Below are 18,136 nucleotides of genomic sequence, written 5' to 3'. Positions count from 1 at the left end.
AAGATTCCTGGTGTTTATGTTCAGCCTGGGCTTGTTGGCTCCCAGAATAGTTGACTGCCCCTGATACCATCACGTAGACCTTACCCGTTGTCCCTGTCAACAGTTACCAGACAGCATGCCATCTTAGCAGTGGCCGGAAATGTAAATCCTAGAAAATCCTTTTAAGAGCCGACATCGCTTTACGTGCTGCTTCCATTGCCAGGGGACACAGGCAAGCAGCTCAAAGGCAGGTTTTTACCATTCGCTCCTTCATTCTGCACCTTTTACTGAGTGTCTGTGTGTGCCAGGCATATCAATGAGCTCATCAGAGCTTCTTACTCTGGGGGGAGGGAGGGGGAGGGGACACAGCTGATGAACAGCAAACATGCTTTTGCCTTCTGAAGGTGAGGGATTTGCTGGGAAAATAGAAAAAGGAGATGAGGCAGCAGAGTGAAGATGCTTTCATTGTTCTTGTTTTTAAAGAAAGTTATCTGAGAGGACATCAAGGCAAGACTGGTAGGCAGTGGTAGCATCCACAGCCAAGCCACAGCGATGGGAACACGTGGGGGACAGCTTGAGGGGTGACTGAAGGCCCGAGTGGAGGTGAAGGCTTTTTCCCACTGACCGGAAGCCTCTCAGGTAGTCGTGCTGAGGCCTCTAGCTCCTTAGGTGTGGCTCAACCACAGAAGATCTTGTCATGCTCTCCTTCACCCCTAAAAGGGAAGGGATGCTTCTGGCATGTGAGGTCTGAGGCAAAGAGGGCTATTGAAGAAGTAGGGCCCACAGCAGAGAGTGTTCAGAAGTGTCGAGGTGGAGACAGCCTGTTCTGTTATTACTGAGCTCATCAGGTGTTGATTGATTTGGTTTGTCTTTGAAGACATAATGAGAAGAAGCGGTAAAATGTCACGGGTGAGGTTATTTACCTGAGCACCTGGTTAGCACACCTTGGCCATCCACACCAAAGCCAGTGCTGGCTCCCTCACCATGAGGAAGGCACTCTCAATCTCATTTGCTCCCAGTCTAAGAAAAATGTGCTGCACCATTCGCAAGGAAACAGTGGCGGCTGCGCTGAGGATGGAGTTACTGCAGCCCTGGGAGGGTTTTCTGATTCTCAGGAGGCCCAGGAACGGGCCCACACAAGGCAAAGCACCTTTGTAAAAAGAAAATGAATTTTCAGTGCTTGAAATAGGAGGTGCTATTCTTTTAGGCATGAATGTGGCATTATTAGTAAATTATTTTCCTTGGATTGCATCAATTCAGAAATCAGCTGCTTGTATGCCATTTTTTATTATGTCTACTTTATCAGTGTATGGTGTGTAGTTTTCTTTATATCAAATGCATTTGAAAGCATTTTGAGGAATTTGTTTTGGTGGCAATAACTGAAATTTAACAGAAGTATGCAATATAATGGAAATAAAATAATATCATTAAATCCTAGATAGATGCTGTTGCTTACAAATTTTTTTTTTGAGACAGTCTCACTCCCTAGTTCTGGCTATCCTGGACACTACGTAGACCAGGCTGGCCTTGAACCCACAGAGATCTGCTTGCCTCTGCCTCCCAAGTGCTGGGATAAAAGCCACCTTGCCTGCAAGAAATACTTAACAGCAGCATACTTTGTATTAATAGGAAGATTTACCTAGGAATAGTGGTGACACTCACCTCTATTCCCAGAACTCAGGAGGATCAGGAGCTCAAGGTCAACCATGGCTATATAGTGAGTCCAAGGCCAGCCTCAGCTATATGAGACCCTGTCTCAAAACAAAATAGAGTAAATGACAGATAACTAGTCTTAGGGGAATGTTAGAGACACATTAACATCAAAAGAGTATTTTCTTTAATTTCGTTAGGGAATTAAGAAGGAAATAACTTCCCCCTCATGTGATTTAATAACATTTAATGTGTTTTCCACATGTTGTGAATGGGGAGATGCTGTGTGTGCTTGGAGGCACTGACAGGCTGTGTTGGCAACAGGCTATGATCTGCCCTGCAGGGTGAGTGCTGAGCCCACTTGTGGCATCCCAGACGACGCTTCTCTTTGGCTATATTTGACCACCAGCCTTGAACCGGTGCCGGGCTGTCCCAGGGGCGTGGCTGTGAGCCTGACCCTGCTCTGTAGAGGGCTGAGATTTTTAAGTCCTGTTCTGAACATAGACAAAACTCCCTATAATTCAGATTTGCTGCTATTTCAAGTCAATTTTCTTAACTTTTAAAACTTCTGCCTTCTCTTCTTTACATACCTAATGTGAATTACCAAAATTTCATTCTACTGTGGCCATTGTTAGGCTGACTGACACTTGACAAATTAATGCGCATGATTTTGAATGTGGGCATTGGTTTCACTTAGCCGCGGTGTGGTAGTTCTGACCTGCTTTCTGTCTCTGTTTGGCCAACAGAAGCTCGTTAATTAGAGTCTGTGCTTTCTGCAGGGTAGCTCCAGGTGGTGCACCTCCCTTGGTTTTCTAAGGCGAGATTCTCGCCTTCTTGGAGGCTGCCTGGCCGGCCGTCTGAGCGCTGCTAATCAAAGCCTCAGGGGACTGATTTCTATGGAAGCAAGCAGCCCTGTTGCAGGCACTGTATGGCAGGCCCAGGGTGTGAAGGTCTAGCTGTGGAGACAGAGCAGGCGGCATGGCAGGGCTGCTCTGCTGTGGGGGTGAGGTGCTAACTCCAGAGTGGAGAGGCTCCTTTGAACCCCTGGGTGGCTTTGAATTAGCACTGCCCACATAGGTGGGGTGCAGATTCCACAGCACAGGTGCTCATTTTCACTTCAAACCATCACGTGCGTTTTAAAGTAATGAAGGCATAAAGAGGAAACTGGGTTGTCTTTACCATTTCTAGTGGGCTTTGTTCCTTTTGAAGACAAAGGTTTCTAAATGGTGTCACTCGCTCCAGCCTGCTGTTTCTGCCAGCATTTATTGTTGTCTGCATGTTAAAAAACGATGTGTTAGAAACACATTCTTTCTTTTCTTGTTGTTAAATCTGGCAGTGTCTTCATGTCATCTCCTTCCTGGAGGCGGTCCCACTGACCTCCAAGCTCTGATTGACAGCTCTCTCTCAACCCTGGGCCCATGAAGCCTCTCTTCCTCCACCACCTGTGCGGATAGTGCAGCCGGTCCTCACTCCCTGCTTCTTCCAAAATGGCCGTTTTGGTTTTGGTGACCAGGGGCGACAATGTGTAGACTGATTTTTGTGTTTGCCATCTTGGGGTTCACTTTGAGCTCAAGGCTCTCTCGGCTCTTAGGACGTTCAGAGAATTTTGTCATCTCTAGTGAGTTTTAGAATTTCAAATGCTGTTTTCAATTCTAGGATTACTATTTGGTGCCTTTTGAATGGAGAGGAATATTCTTGTGTGTGTGCCTGCACACTGTGTTTGTGTATGAGGGTATGTATTTGCCATGTCACGTGGGAGGGTCCCCCTTGTTTGCCACTGCACTGCGTACTCAGGGCTAACCGGTCTGCACACTTCTGGGGGAGTCTCATGTTTGTTTCCCACAGGAGTGAAGGGATCACAGACAAGCCACCACGTCCAGCCACATGGCTTTGTGATGACATGGACCATCCTGCTTGCAGTGCTACTGATTTTACTGCTGAACCATCTTTTTTCCAAAGAACACTTCTTGTTTGAGAGTCCTTTCCTTTTCACAAATTATTGACATCTCCATGTTGTAAGTTTAAGAGTTTCTTTAAAATCCTTCTTAATTCCAACTTTTGGGTCCTCTTGGTCCGTTCAGAGTCTGGCTCATGTTTTCCTATTTTCTCTGTACATTGAGGGTGCTTGTGTATTGTAGACCTCTGGACTCTGAGGGTTGTTTATCTTTGTCTTAAGGAACACACAAGTAAACCAGCAGGGCTGAAATGTGAGACCATCCCGTCTTTCCACCCAGCCTCGAACCTTCCTGTGCTGTATGGGGTTTCCACACGGAGTCATGACTCAGTCATTCAGTCCAGGTATTGGGAGAGCTTAATGCCAAGGCTTCTCTCTGAATCCCTCCTTCTGGAAATCCTCCCTTCCCCTCTCCTCCCCTCTCTTCCACTTCCTCCTCCCCTCCCTCTCCCCCCTAATGTTGTAATTAGTCTTGAACTCTGGCCAGAGAAGCATGAACAGCACTAACAATATATTATCATCAGTGATTTAATAACTATTATTTTTCAAGGAAATTGTTGTGTTAGGAAGGACAAACTGAAGGCCCAGGAGTGACAACATTTACAGAGCAGACAGAGAAGGGTTTGGTAAATAAGATAGCTGCCATCTCTACTTAGTGGGCAGATTCTGAGAGAGATGCCTCAGGAAGGAAGGGGCTCTTTTCCTGCAGTCGGGAAGCTTCTTGGACTTATCTGGGTAGATCAGTGGTCTTCTTACATCTTGTTAGGTAATAACTACCATTTGTCTTTTCCTGACTGGTCATTTGGGATAAGGGTGTTGAGGTCATCAAGAGCGAGATTCAGCCAAAGGAAGAGAAGGAGGAGGCGCGCGCGCCTGCGTGTGTGTGTGTGTGTGTGTGTGTGTGTGTGTGTGTGTGTGTGTGTGTAGAAACCACATAATTACTGGCCTGATACTATGGCACTCTGAAATAAGATGCCATGAAAACCCACTGAACTAATGTTTGCAGGCTCCACTCCCAGTGTCTGGTGGGAGAAACCTCTCAGTACTTGGAAATAAATCTGCATTTCCAGGGAACAGACTCCTGCTCTGCAGGAGTCTAGTGAGGCAATCATGGTTGCCTTTTTGAAGATTCTGGCCTGTAAAGCATTGATACTATCAACTCTGTCACAGTCCTAAACAAACCTATGAGACATTTCTGGATGTTGCTAGTGCTTTGGATGTTTTTAAAAGAAGTAGCTTTCCTACAGACGGTGATGGAACGGGGTACTGCTGTCTTTGTCACGCAGCAGGCCCTGACACACTGTACTTGGTGAACTGAGTTGTCCTGAATGTACACATACGACGGTAATGTTGTCTCTCTTGTGTGCTGTCAGTACGTTAAAGTATATGTGTAGCGAAGGCAGGTCCTGATGGATGCTGCAGGCCAGGCTCCCAGTTGGTGGGACCCCACGACAGTAAAGGGATTTCTGCATCCACTCATCGCTTCCATCTCCACATTTGTGTGTCCCGTCATCTGTCTTTGTCATTTAGCCCTCACCGCTGTAGTCATGGGAGTGGGCTCTGCTCCACTGGTTTCACGCAAGCAAGGAGAAGCTCAAAGCCAAGGTCACCCCTAATGAGGCTGTCAGAGTCCATATCCCTCTTGTTGATTGGCTATTATTCTTCTAATCAGTCCTTTCGGGGAGCGATCTGCGCCTGGATTATCACTGCGCCTTCTTCCCTTTGCTCGTGCCTCTCCGTAACGCCGACTTTGGCCTTGTTATTAATTACGCAGTTGTACTTCTCAGATTGACTATTCATCTTTTTTTTCCAGCCAGTATCTCTTTCCTTTTTCTCTAATCTCTTCTAGAATTCTATTGGACTTACCTTAGGCCTTAGCTTTCCATCTTTGGTGTCCTAACTGTCTTCGTTTCTCCATGCAGTGTTGTGGGTAATCTGTCAGATCAGTCTTCCAGCTCACTAACTCTCTCTCGAGCTGTGTCGAAGCTGCCACTTATTGAAGCTTTAGTTAGAGCCCCCATTTTTCATGTCTAAGATCCTTCCCAGACGCCCCTTGCCTGTTTTGCTTTCTTCCTTTCATGGTGACGTCTGCTTCGAAGACATTGCTGGTCCCAAGCAGGCTCCTCAGCCATCTGCTCAGGTCTGTGATGTTTGGTGCTGAGCTGCCGCAAGTCTTCCTGGCAGTGGCTTGCAGCCGTGTGCACGTCGAGAGATGGGTTAGCTGGCCCTCTTTGGGGTCGTTCTGCATTTTCCTACATCCTTTGCTTCTGCTGGCGGGCCTGGGATTTTGAGGACTCAGGACAGCCTTCCTCCTAGTAGCTCAGCTCAGCCTGTGGCAACCGTGTGCATAGACTGTGTTACGTGCTGTTGTCTGCCTCCCTGCCCCACAGCAGTTCCCTATTGGTGTCGTGGTTTCCTAGTTCCTGACCACCTGCTTTGTCTGCAGATGTCGCTCAGATGCTTCTCTGTCTCTGTGTCTCGTTCCATCTCTGACGAGCGCTCACTCCGTAGCTGGCCTGGAACTCACTATGCAGCCCAGGTTGGCAATCCTCCTGTGTCAGCCTTTCATGTTCTGGGGTTACTGGTGTGACCCACTGTGCCTCTGGGTGTCTGGTCTTTTTTTTGGTTTTTCAAGACAGGGTTTCTCTGTATTGTTTGGAGGCTGCCGTGGAACTCACTCTGTAGACCAGGCTGTCCTCGAACTCACAGAGATCCGCCTGCCTCTGCCTCCCGAGTGCTGGGATTGAAGGCGTGCGCCACCCCCTCCCGGCTTGGGTGTCTGGTCTTACGTGGTGGTCTGGGCATCAGTTTTGCCCACTGTGCTCACGTTGATGTCTAACTTCCTTCCTTCCTGGTCTTGGCCGAGTCCTTCCTCCCTCCCATCCTCCTGCTCCTCTCTCTCACAATATTCTATTGAAATTGCTATGGTGTGGGTGAAAGGGTGGGGGGATTCCATTTTCTCATCTTTGTTGTCATGTTGTTGGAAATCTTAGTAACAGGTCAAACCTGTGCTCCAAAGCCCCGGGGGTTGGAAGAACATGGCTGGTGTAGAATAGAGAGACTAGTCCCTGGCATATTCAGTCTGGTGACTTGCTGCTTTCCCACTTGATAGACTGTGTGGTAAGAACTCACTGGCTTTTCCACACCACTGGGGCAAATACATGAATGGCCAGGCAGCCTGTGTCTACACTCTTAAACATCTTTACGGTGGAATGAAGGGTTCCCTGGAGGCCACCCACCTCCCTCTGGTTTCCCAGCCACTGTGCTTTCTTTGGATCCAGCTGGATTTTGAGGGAGATGGCTGGGGTCACAAAATCACTTCATAAACACAGAATCAATCACAGGGGTCTCGTGTGCTGAGTTGTTTGAGCAGGACATAGTAGTGCTCAAATTTTGATAATTCTGGCCCTTGGGAGGAGGCAGGGGGATCTCAAGTTCAAGGCTAGCCTGGGCACCATATGGAATTCAGGTTATATATAGCAAGACCCTGTCCCAAAAAAACAAAGTTGTTTCCCTCACAGTAACTCAGCAATGCAACCTGGTGGGCCTTGTAGCCGGATAAAGCTTGGCTTGGCAGCAGCAACAAAACAAAAGGTGTGATGTCTTCTCTTTAGTGTTTGCTTGTTTTGTTTTGAAGCAAGGTCTCTCTCTGTGTAGTCTTCATCTCTGTTACTTGCCTGGGATTCATGGAGATCCACCTGCCACTGCCTCCAAAGTGCTGGCATTAAAGGCTCATATTAACTTTTTAAAGTCATTTTTATTGATGGCATACAATTTATGTTCAGTGAAATTTACCAGTGTTTAATTTGTTAGGGTGAGTCTTAATGTATAACCATTGGCTAGCGCTGCCTGCTTCTTCAGCCCCAAGGACCATTTACACCTTGGACTCATTTACTCCTTGTTTTGGATCAGTCACTACTTCCTTTTAAAGCCAATCACAGCCTTACCCCTAACACCAATCACTGCCATTGAGGCTTGTGTTTTGGACCAATCACAGCCTTGCCCCTTAACACCAATCACTGCCAATGAGGCTTGTGTTTTGGACCAATCACGGCCTTGCCTCTGTACCGGCCATCTCAGTCCCTGTGCTAGGCTAGAAAGTGGAAAGGACTTAGGTTCATCTGGACTTCCTTACAATAGCAAATTGTCAGAGGCTGTTTCAGTTATCCTGGCTTACTTTTCTCAGCAACTGTGGGGTGTTCATGGTGGCCGGCGTTGGTGTATGGGCGGCTTGGCTTCGATCGCAGCAGCCTGGCAGAGTCTTAACAGCTGCCTCATCCCAACAGCTTTGCCCCCTTCAGAGAAGGGAGTGTCAGGAGTGCTTCTACTTACAGAGCTCATTGTGAGTGCTGGCAGTGACTGTGGCAGGGTTATCAACGCTCTAGCAGTGCCAGTGGCCCAGGGAGAGGTGACTCTCCTTTATTTGTAACTAAACATACAGGCCTTTGTGTAAACAAACGTGTTTTCATTTCTCTTGGGCAAATACCTGGGAGTAGGGCTTAGAGGGTCACGTGGTAAATGCCTGTTAACTTTGTAAGGAGACTGCCAGGCTGTCTTAGGAGCGGTACCAGTTTGCCTTTCTGTCTCTGACGAATGAGAGAGAGGTCGCATTGCTGCAGACCTTCGCTAGTGTGTTGATACAGTCGGTTAAAAACATTGTCTTTCTAGTGGACGTGTAGCATGTTTTAATTACCAAGGATGATATTATCCAACATTTCCTATACTGGGCTGTCATTTTTTAAATGTATGACCTTTATGCAAATCTTTCATTAAATACCTGTTTTGCAATTTTTTTCTGTTTTATCTTTTTGAGTTCTGTGTCATGGTGTTCCACTTTCATCTTGTTTCTGGGTTGGGTGGTGCGAGGGGAAAATAAGGGCTCACTGTTTAGCCTAGGCTATGGAACTTGTATCCGGGGTTGTCCTCAGACTCATGCAGTCCCCCTGCCACAGGCTCCTGAGTGCTGGGACACAGGCCTGGGGCACCCGATCTGGCTGCTGCTCTCTCCTTCTGAGAGCACGCTGGTGGTGGGGGTGGGCTGAACTGGTCATTGTGTTATGGCACGTGCTCTTTCTCCTGCACTCTAAAATTTTACTGTTTCTTGCTTTGAATTTGATAGATTGTAAGTTAATTACATTGACGTACATAAGGACCAATGTTCGTTTTCTCCACATTTATTTACTTGTTTGTTTTGTTTGCTGAAAAGTTTGTCCTGGGTCACTGAGTTACCTTGGAACCTTTGTGAAAAACTGAACCGGCTTCGAGGTTTGCAGACAACTGTGTTTCTTCTTGCTGTCTGGTAAGAGGCATGTTTATTCTTAAGTCTGTCTCATAGTACATGGATAGTAAGGTTTTTCCCTTTAAAATTGCTGTGGCTGTTCTAGACCTTTTGAATTTCCGTGTAAACTTAGAAGCATGTATTGATTTCAGTACAGTTAATTTCCGGGTTTTGGTTGTGACAGCATAGGGTTAGGTTCTGTTAGACTTGGGAAAGGTGACGCTGTCAGGGTGCTGGGGCTGCTGGAGACATGGCGGTGGCTAAGAGCGCTCACTGCTCTCCAGAGGACCCGGTGCTTCCCAGCGCCTCCACGTGCCGCCCACAACCACGCGCCACTCAGGCCCCCACTCATGGGTCTTTAAGAACGTGTCAAATGCTCCAGATGTTTATAGTGCTTTACATTTTGAAAGTGTGTCTCTAGGCACAGACTTTGTCTCGGTTCTGTAATGGTTTTTGTTGTTGTTGTGTTTGTTTGTTTGTTTTTTAGATGGGTTTCTCTGTATTATTTTGGAGAGTGTCCTGGAACTAGCTCTGTAGACCAGGCTGGTCTTGAACTCACAGAGATCCTCCTGCCTCTGCCTCCCGAGTGCTGGGATTAAAGGTGTGCGCCAACACCCGGCTTTCGGTTCTGTAATGGTGTCTTTCCGTTTTCTTTCTTTATTTAATGGTTTTGGTGAGAAGTCTGTTCTCCTCTTGGTTTTTGTATTTTAGTGTCACCCTTCCCTGGAGCACATTGAAGATTTCCCCCACGAATGTCAATTAAAAAAAGGGAACTTTTATAAAGGGTATTTTTGGTCCCTGGTTTTTAGCAGTTGGGTGTGGCATGCCGTGCTGTTGCATACGCTGGTGCTGTTCTGCCCCAAGTGGAGGGCTTGGATGTCTCGAGTCTGACAGCTTCCGCTCTCCTCCCGTCAGCCACTCTTGTTCTCGTCTTTCCACGCCACCGTCTCCACTCGCACATGCACCGCATCGCCACGCACCTCTTTACTTCCTGCCACTTGGCGTCCTTGCTTTGTTTTGACAGCTCGCTGTGCTGATCTTTAATTTTTATTATTTTATGTCTGTAGATGCTTTGCCTGTACATGTGTCTGGTGTGCGCCTTGTGTCTGGTGTTCTTGGAGGTAAAAGAGGGAACTGGATCCCTTGGAACTTGAGTTACAGACTGTTGTGGGCTGTCACGAGGGCACTGGGAATAGAACCCTGGTCCTTTCGAAGAGCGGCCAGTACAGCTCCTTTGCTGTGCTTTGAGTTATCCGTTTTCTCAGTTGTTTGACCCTTAGCTTATTTCCATTTATCTTTTTGGTTGTTTTGTGTGTTTTTTCTCACTCAGATATGCACTTGGATCTTACTTGTATTCCTGCCTCCTTTTTTCCTAGAATATATATATTTTAAACATTCTTTTAACTGATGCTTAAAGAGAATTTTCTATTAATCCCATCGGCTCTGGGCAACTTCTGTGTATTCATTTTTCCTGGTTATTACCGGCTTGGCTTCTTTTCAAGCGTGGTAATATTCCTTTGCATTCTAGACCTTAAGAATTTTGTGTGGCTAAAGGCCTTTGAAAAAGCCTTATAGAAACCTACTACTGCAGAAGGTTCCTAAAATAAATACACATATGAGAAGCATTTAAATAGTGTTACTCTATGATGGGCATGGCAGCTTGAGTGAGATTGTTCCCATAAGCTCATGGGAGTGGCACTATTAAGGAGGTGACTTTGTTGTAGTGGGTATTGTTAGAGGAAGTGTGTCACTGTGGGCGTGGACTCTGAGGTCTCATATATGCTCATGCCATGCCCAGTGAGTCGGTTCACTTCCTCGTGCCTGTGGGTCAAGATGCAGGACTCTCAGCTCCTTCTCCAGCACCATGTCTGCTGCACACCACCACGTCCCACCATGATGACAATGGACTAAACCTCCAAACATGTAAGTTACCCCAATTAAATGTTTTCCTTTATAAGAATTGCCATGCTCATGGCATCTCTTCACAGCAATAGAAACCCTAACTAAGACAGAAGTTGGTACCAGGGACTGGGGTATTGCTGTGATAGGTCTGACCGTGTTTTTGTTTGAAGGACTATGGACCTTCGGACGATGGGCTAGAAAAGCAGTTGAATGATTCAAGTGCTGCTTAATGGGCCATACTAGTAGGAGCATGGAAGACAGTGGTGCTGAGTGTGCGGTGATGAACTGTGGGGCCTGACTCAGAGGATTCAGAGGAGGATTTTAGTGTGTGGCCTGGAGATCATTCTTGTGCTGTTTGGTGAAGAATGTGACTGTTTTTTACCCTTGTCCAAAGAGTCTGCTTGAGGCTAATGTGAAGAGATTTGGATTAATTCCATTGGCAGAAGAAATCTCAAAACAGCTTAGTACAGACTCTGCAATGTGGTTATTAGGGTTAACTCTAGTGAAGATTTATAAGGGAAAGGAGCAAGCTGGGAAAGGAAAAATACAAAATGTACAACAGTTTGAGAAGAAATGGAGGACCAAGAAGTAAAGTCTCTGTGTTGAAGGAGATAAACAGATTAAGAAATGGAATAAAGGGAGTGGTTACATCAGGGCAAGATCCCACCCAGCTAAGTTTCCAATTTGTGAAAAGGAATTAAAGAAAAGTTTAGAGCCAGGTGTGGTGGTGCACACTTTTAATCCCAGCACTCCAGATGAAGAGGCTGGCAGATCTCTCAGTTTGAGGCCAGCCTGGTCTACAAAGCAAGTTCCAGAACAGCGAAGTTTCTCTTCACAGCAATAGAAACCCTAACTAAGACAATGGGGGGGGGGGTAGTACCCCAACTAGATACCATGGACCACCAAATAAAACCTTCAGTACTGGGAATGGTTACCTGGTTTTGAATTGTTTGTTGATGAGGTTCCATGAGCTCCTTCCAAAATGCTGTAGGCTGTTGCCTGTGGTGTGGTTACTTGCTCCTGACATGACAGCAAGACCCTGTTGCTGTAGGCTGTTGGCCTGTGGTGTGATTACTTTCCCTGTTGCTGAAGACAGCACATGCTTGAGATTAAGGATGTAGAGAAATTTAGCCGGTGCTCATCTAGAGGCGTCATCCCTGCTGGCTAATGCTCACTGGACTGAAAGTACTGTGCATAGTGCTGGAGAAGGAGAGTACTCGTCTTTCTCAGCCAGCTGTGAATCCTGTGAGATACAAGCAAGATATGCTTGCTGGTGCCAACTGTTAGGGAGTAACTATGTTTTGACTGGATTTAAGGCCTGCTCCAGGAGATGGAACCTATGCTTGACACTGCCACTGCGGCCAAGAACCTGAGACTACATATGTCATGGGCCCCAGGAAAACCTGCTACAATCACTCTGCTGAAGGAACAGCAGTAAAATGACTGCTCGTGACATATTGCTGCACCCGTAGACCAGTGTCTCACTCTACCCTCATCAGAGAAGCCGCTGCTTTCCATAATTAACACAGAGACCCACAAATGGTCAAGGTTCAGGGAGTAAGAGACTCTGGAATGCCTAGCCTTAAATGGACATCTCCATCACACCCCTCCCCTCACAGCTCTGGGATCTACATGGAATTGGGAGAAGAGATAGAGGATGGCTCCAGACATATATGCAGGGCAGCTGCACATATGAACTCAACAAGACCAGCACAAGCTCAAACCAGACAAAATACCAGCGTGGAGGAGGGGAGGGGAGCATGACGTCACGCCTCTAGCTGAGGAGCTGTTGACATGGGATTGCTTCTTGGAGAGGAAATGGCTGGGTTTTTTGTTGTTGTTGTTTGTTTTTTAAACTGGTCTATATAACCAACCCCATTCTCAGGAGTGCTCAGCCAATACAAACTGGACTCTGAGTTAAAAGACAGACAGACAGACAGACAGACAGACAGACATTGAAGTGGATAAGTACTGGGGAGGAGGTGGAGAAAGGGGACAAATATGATCAAAGTACATTGTATGAAATTTTCAAGAAATTAAGCAGAGGTTTGTGTGGTTAGTTGCTAGATTGTTGGAGGTAGCCAGTAAGGGTTAATTACTCAATACCATATGACCTATAGCTTTTACTCCCTTGTTTTATGTGTCTCTGTAGTAGGGTCATTAGTATTCTGCAGTAACAGCTCTTCTTCTGTGGACTAATTGCCAAGGTCTTTAGTTCTCCGATGAAAGCGTTTCTTGCAGAGCATTAAAACAACAAGTTCTCTGCCTGTGAAGCATAGGGTAGGTCCCGAGGGCCCACAGAAGCCCTCGGTCTTGCTTGTGAGGTTCTCCTTGTGTTTGCAGGTCTGTCTCTGTGGATTCCAAAGCCACGAGTAAGCCCCAGAGCTCAGGAGCAAGCTCTTTGTACTCTGCCAGGGCCCATGGAAGCTCTTCACTCATGTGGGCTGAGGCTGCAGTGTCTGGGCCCTGGGAGGGAGGGTCTTGAGCATACACATCAAATACTGTGTCATGGGCTGTTCAGCTAGTCAGTGGTCATCCTATGGGGAGATGGCACTTTAATCCCCCACCCCACCCCACCCCACCTCTCCCCCCCCCACACACACAATTACGCTTAAGCTAATGTACACTACTTGGGCCCAGAGAGATGAACCAAGCTGGTCTAGCAAGAGTGAGGACTTGAATCCCATCCCCCTCGCCCACACAAAATCTGGATATGGCAACACACGTCCATTATCCCAGAGCCCTGTAAACAGAAACAGGGGTTCCCTGGGCCTCGCTGCCTGTCTGTTGCAGCTGCATCAGTGAACTCTAGGTTAAGCAAGAGACCCGCCTCAAAAATAAGGTGGAGAGCAATTGAGGATGACAGTTGGCATGTACACACGCATACAGTGTACTCTATTAAGATTCCGTTAGCACTTTGAATTTTTAATAAGGTCTCGCTTATAACTAAAAGAGTTGAGAGAATTGTGGCCAGTATTTCAGAGAATAGTGAGCACCTAGGCAGCACAGCTTGCCATCTCTATTTTAAACTCTTATCAATTACTCCTAAATTGGCCATGGCTTCCTGTCTGCCAGGTGGGACTCTTCTGCCTCTTCACACCTGTGGTGTAACTGGCACAGACATCTAATTTTCAGTGCAAAGTGCAGCAGGGAACATTGGCACCTCTAGAGCCGGTACCATTGATCTTCCCAGAACTAGCCAGGGAGGCAGGTCTCTTGCCAAAAGCCGCCTCGGGAGGGGAGGTCACGGTTGCTTCTTTCTTCATCTTTTTTCTTTTTGGTCAAAACAGAAAGGTTCAGCAGGGGATTGGGGGCCAGACATTCTTTGAAATAGTGAGAGTCCTCATGATAATTGGGTTTCAAACCCAGGCCCTTCCCTTCCTGCCTTACCCTTTTAGTAGATTCCCTCTTCTCCAGCAGGATGAAGCAGGATGGCTGCATAGCAGGGAAAGTCAGCTGTAGCAGGGATTTAAAGAAAAAAAGTTAAGTTTTATTTCTATTTTTATTTTTAAAAGTGTGTGTGTGTGTGTGTGTGTGTGTGTGTGTGTGTGTGTGTGTGTTGGGGGGTGTGCATGTGAGTACAGATGCCTGCAGAGGCCTGAGGCGTCTGACCACTTTGGAGCTAGGGTTACAGTTGGTTGTAAGCCACCCGATAAGGATGCTTGGAGTCAAACTCTTGCATCACCTCAGCAAGAGTGGTAGTTGCTTTTAGTTGCTAAGCTGCCTCTCCAGCCTAGTAGCTGAATTTTAACAACCAGTACTTGCCATATATAAAATGTGTCTGTAGACTGGTGTCATAGTCTGAGCCAATGCCTAGTCTAGGCACAGGGTCTTTTCAGACCACATCACCCAGGAGATCTCACCTGCTTTTCCAGTCCGTTCTCCTGAGGATCAGGATTTGCGCCTAAAAACATAGGTGCAGAGATGCCACGATGGAGCCATAGTAAAAGCACTTCTTGCACGGAAATTAAGGACATGGGTAGTTTCCCCATGCTCCAGTGGTTGACCCTACACACCCATTCACATGTAGATAGTTACCAGTGAACTTTGTGAGTTACCAAAAAATTTTTTAAAAGATAAGAAGTTAGGAGGAGAGCATGTTGGAGGGATATGAGAGAAGTTGAAGGAGGAAAAATGGATAGATGTCATATTTTTGTGTATTAATATGAAATTCTCAGAAATAAAGAAAAAATTAGGGGCTGAAGGGATGGCTCAGAAGTTTCGAGCACTGACTGCTCTTTCAGAGGTCAGTAACATGAAAAATAAAAGACCCAGATACTGATACTGGTGTGCACCACCACCCCCTAGCTTCTGGCTGCTGGGATTAAAGGTGTGTGCCTGGCTTCTATAGCTTGTGGCTGACTTTGCTTTCTGAATCCTCAGATAAGCTTTAATAAATCACAAATAATCTATCACTATAGAGTTGCCTGACTCAATTCCCTGTCCCCACATGGCAACTCACACCTGTCTGTAACTCCCGTTCTAGGAGATCCAACACCCTCACACATGCATACATGCAGACAAAACATAAAAGGTAAATTATATTAAATAAGAAAAATAAAAGAAAAAATTGAAGGCCAAGAAAGGTTGGTAAGGTGGCTCCATCAGTACAATGCTGCCACACAGCATGAGGACCTGAGTTTGTATTCCCAATGCCCAAAGACCAGGCGTGGTCACATGTATCTGGAGCCCTTGTGGGGATGGGAAAGGATGCAGGCAGCACCTCAGAGCTCACTGACTACTGGATCCAGTAACACCTCCTATCTCAAAAGACAAAGAACTGAGTCATGCCTACTAGGTACTTCTGTACCTCTGGTTCTTCAAAGGTGCTTAAAAGATGTAAATATTTTGTGTGCGTTTGCGGGCGTGTGTGTGTGTGTGTGTGTGTGTGTGTGTGTGTGTGTGTGTGTGTGTGTGCACTCTTGGATACATGTGTTTGTCCATGCCTGTGGAGCCCAGAGGTCTGTCTTGGGTGTCATTCCTCAGTAACTGTCCACCTTGTTTTTTTGGACTTGGTCCCATTAGTATTGGACAAGTAGCATCGACTGGTTTGTAATAGGCTTTCATTTGGGCCACACACCAGCTCCCAAATCATGACAGGGACTTATTAATTATGAATGCTTGACCTTATTTTATGCTTGCCCCACTAGCTTTTATAACTTAATTTAACCTGTTTTTCTCCATCTACATTTTGCCTCTGGGCTTTTTACCTTTCTTTCATTCTGTACGCCCTACTTTTCCTGCTTCTTCCCTGTCTGGTTGGTGGCAGCTACCTGGCTCGCCCCAGCTGTCTTGCTCTCTTTCTCCCTCATTTCCCCCTCCACTCCCTGGTTCTTTCCTCTCTTCCCTTGAGCCTAGATTCCTCCTTCTGCTTATTCTTTCTGCCCCAGCCCTGTCTATCCCTTTACTGCCTAGCTGTTAACTATTTGGCTTTTTGTTAGACCAGTCAGGTGCCTTAGGCAGCCAAAGAAATACATCTTTAAACAAATGCAACGCATCTTTACCCAGTTTAAAAAAAAACAATGTAAACAAATGTAACACATCTTTACATAATTAAAGAAGTGTTTCATAACACTGGCTAGCCATTGAGTCCCTGGGATTTGCCTTCCTCTACCACCTTACCATTGAGATTACAGTGTACTGCATCACACCTGGCTTTTTATGGGTCCTGGGGATTGAACTCAGGCCCTCATGCTTGGGCAGCAAGCACTTTGCTGACTAAGCCTCCTCTTCAACCCCTAAATTAAATTACTTTAATTTTTATGACCACCTAAAAGCTTTACTTACTACTGCCATTCTAGAGTCATCTCTTAGTGATCAGTCTTCAGTGTGTATTTTATAGAAAGATTTTATGGAAACATTGTGTTAACTTAGAGAGAGATACATGGCTAGAGAGTGAATTTGCTCATCACTAGGTTAAGGACCACCATCTAGTTGGGCGTGGAGAACTCAGTAGTGAGAGCATGGACACCTTCCCAAAAGAGTGCCTGTTGCTGAAGGCCTCTCTGCATTGTGCAGAGAGCTATATTGTAACAGTCAGCCAGGTTGGCACCGTGGGATCCTTTGACATGGGAGGCGGTGGCCAGGAGAGGCCTTCTAAAGATGCTGTGCACTAGCCATGACTTAAAGGGCCAAGCCAGAGGAGATCAGGAGCAGTATCTGTAGAAGGTCTTGGAGGTGGGAGAACCAGCAATGGGCATCACAGATTAAAGGATGAGGACTTGAGGTCGGGCTTGGGCAGGCCACAGGACTAGAGGACAGATCTCACGGGGCTTTCTGTGGGACAGCTCATATGTGCCACCATTCCGATTGCACAAGGTGGGTTTACTTGAGGATGAGAAATGCAAAGAGGCTCAGTGACGCCCTCAGTTCACACAGCTAATAAGAGAGAGTCCTGGGATCCCTTCTGTTCACACAGCTAATCAGAGAGAGTCCTGGGATCTCTTCTGTTCACACAGCTAATCAGAGAGAGTCCTGGGATCTCCTCTGTTCACACAGCTAATCAGAGAGAGTCCTGGGATCCCTTCTGTTCACACAGCTAATCAGAGAAAGTCCTGGGATCTCTTCTGTTCACACAGCTAATCAGAGAGAGTCCTGGGATCCCTTCTGTTCACACAGCTAATCAGAGAGAGTCCTGGGATCCCTTCTGTTCACACAGCTAATCAGAGAGAGTCCTGGGATCTCTTCTGTTCACACAGCTAATCAGAGAGAGTCCTGGGATCCCTTCAGTTCACACAGCTAATCAGAGAGAGTCCTGGGATCCCTTCTGTTCACACAGCTAATCAGAGAGAGTCCTGGGATCCCTCAGTTCACACAGCCTATCAGAGAGAGTCCTGGGATTCCTTCTGTTCACACAGCTAATCAGAGAGAGTCCTGGGATCTCTTCTGTTCACACAGCTAATCAGAGAGAGTCCTGGGATCCCTCAGTTCACACAGCCTATCAGAGAGAGTCCTGGGATCCCCTCTGTTCACACAGCTAATCAGAGAGAGTCCTGGGATCCCTTCTGTTCACACAGCTAATCAGAGAGAGTCCTGGGATCCCTTCTGTTCAGGTGCATTGGCTCCTGGGCCCCTAACTCAGCAACCTCAGCGCACTTCTTAGCCCAGATGGACTAGGGGACCTGTAGGGAGAGCCTTCTTGAATGTTGCTAGGCCAGGGCGTGGACCGGTGGGACTACCCACTACTGAGTAGTCCTTACGCAGCCAGGGCATGAGGTAACCCTGCTGCTGGGTGCTTGTCTGTGGTGTGAGCATGTTTCTTAGTTGACCATTTTCAGCACACTGGAGGAGAGATGCGAACTTCCTCAGAGATGAGTGGTTACCATAGTTGTTAATGGGAACCAGTGTCCCATCAACTGGTCCCTGCCACCCCT

General features: G+C 46.8%; 1 protein-coding gene across 1 annotated transcript in view; it reads left to right on the top strand.

Moving 5' to 3' along the window:
• The first annotated feature begins 1,477 nt into the window (after positions 1 to 1,477).
• The window catches only part of LOC101836116 (serine/threonine-protein phosphatase 4 regulatory subunit 1-like), a 66,194-nt gene continuing 49,535 nt past the window's right edge, over positions 1,478 to 18,136 (top strand). Inside the window, 2 exon segments of the mRNA XM_021229760.2 lie at positions 1,478 to 3,644; positions 3,806 to 3,927. The gene's annotated coding sequence lies outside the window, so the exon portion shown is untranslated.

Source organism: Mesocricetus auratus, unplaced genomic scaffold (assembly GCF_017639785.1).
Source record: "Mesocricetus auratus isolate SY011 unplaced genomic scaffold, BCM_Maur_2.0 Super-Scaffold_100028, whole genome shotgun sequence".
Taxonomy (NCBI): Eukaryota; Metazoa; Chordata; class Mammalia; order Rodentia; family Cricetidae; genus Mesocricetus; species Mesocricetus auratus.
Note: the sequence above shows the minus strand (reverse complement) of the source record. Positions and strands in the feature narration are given on the sequence as shown.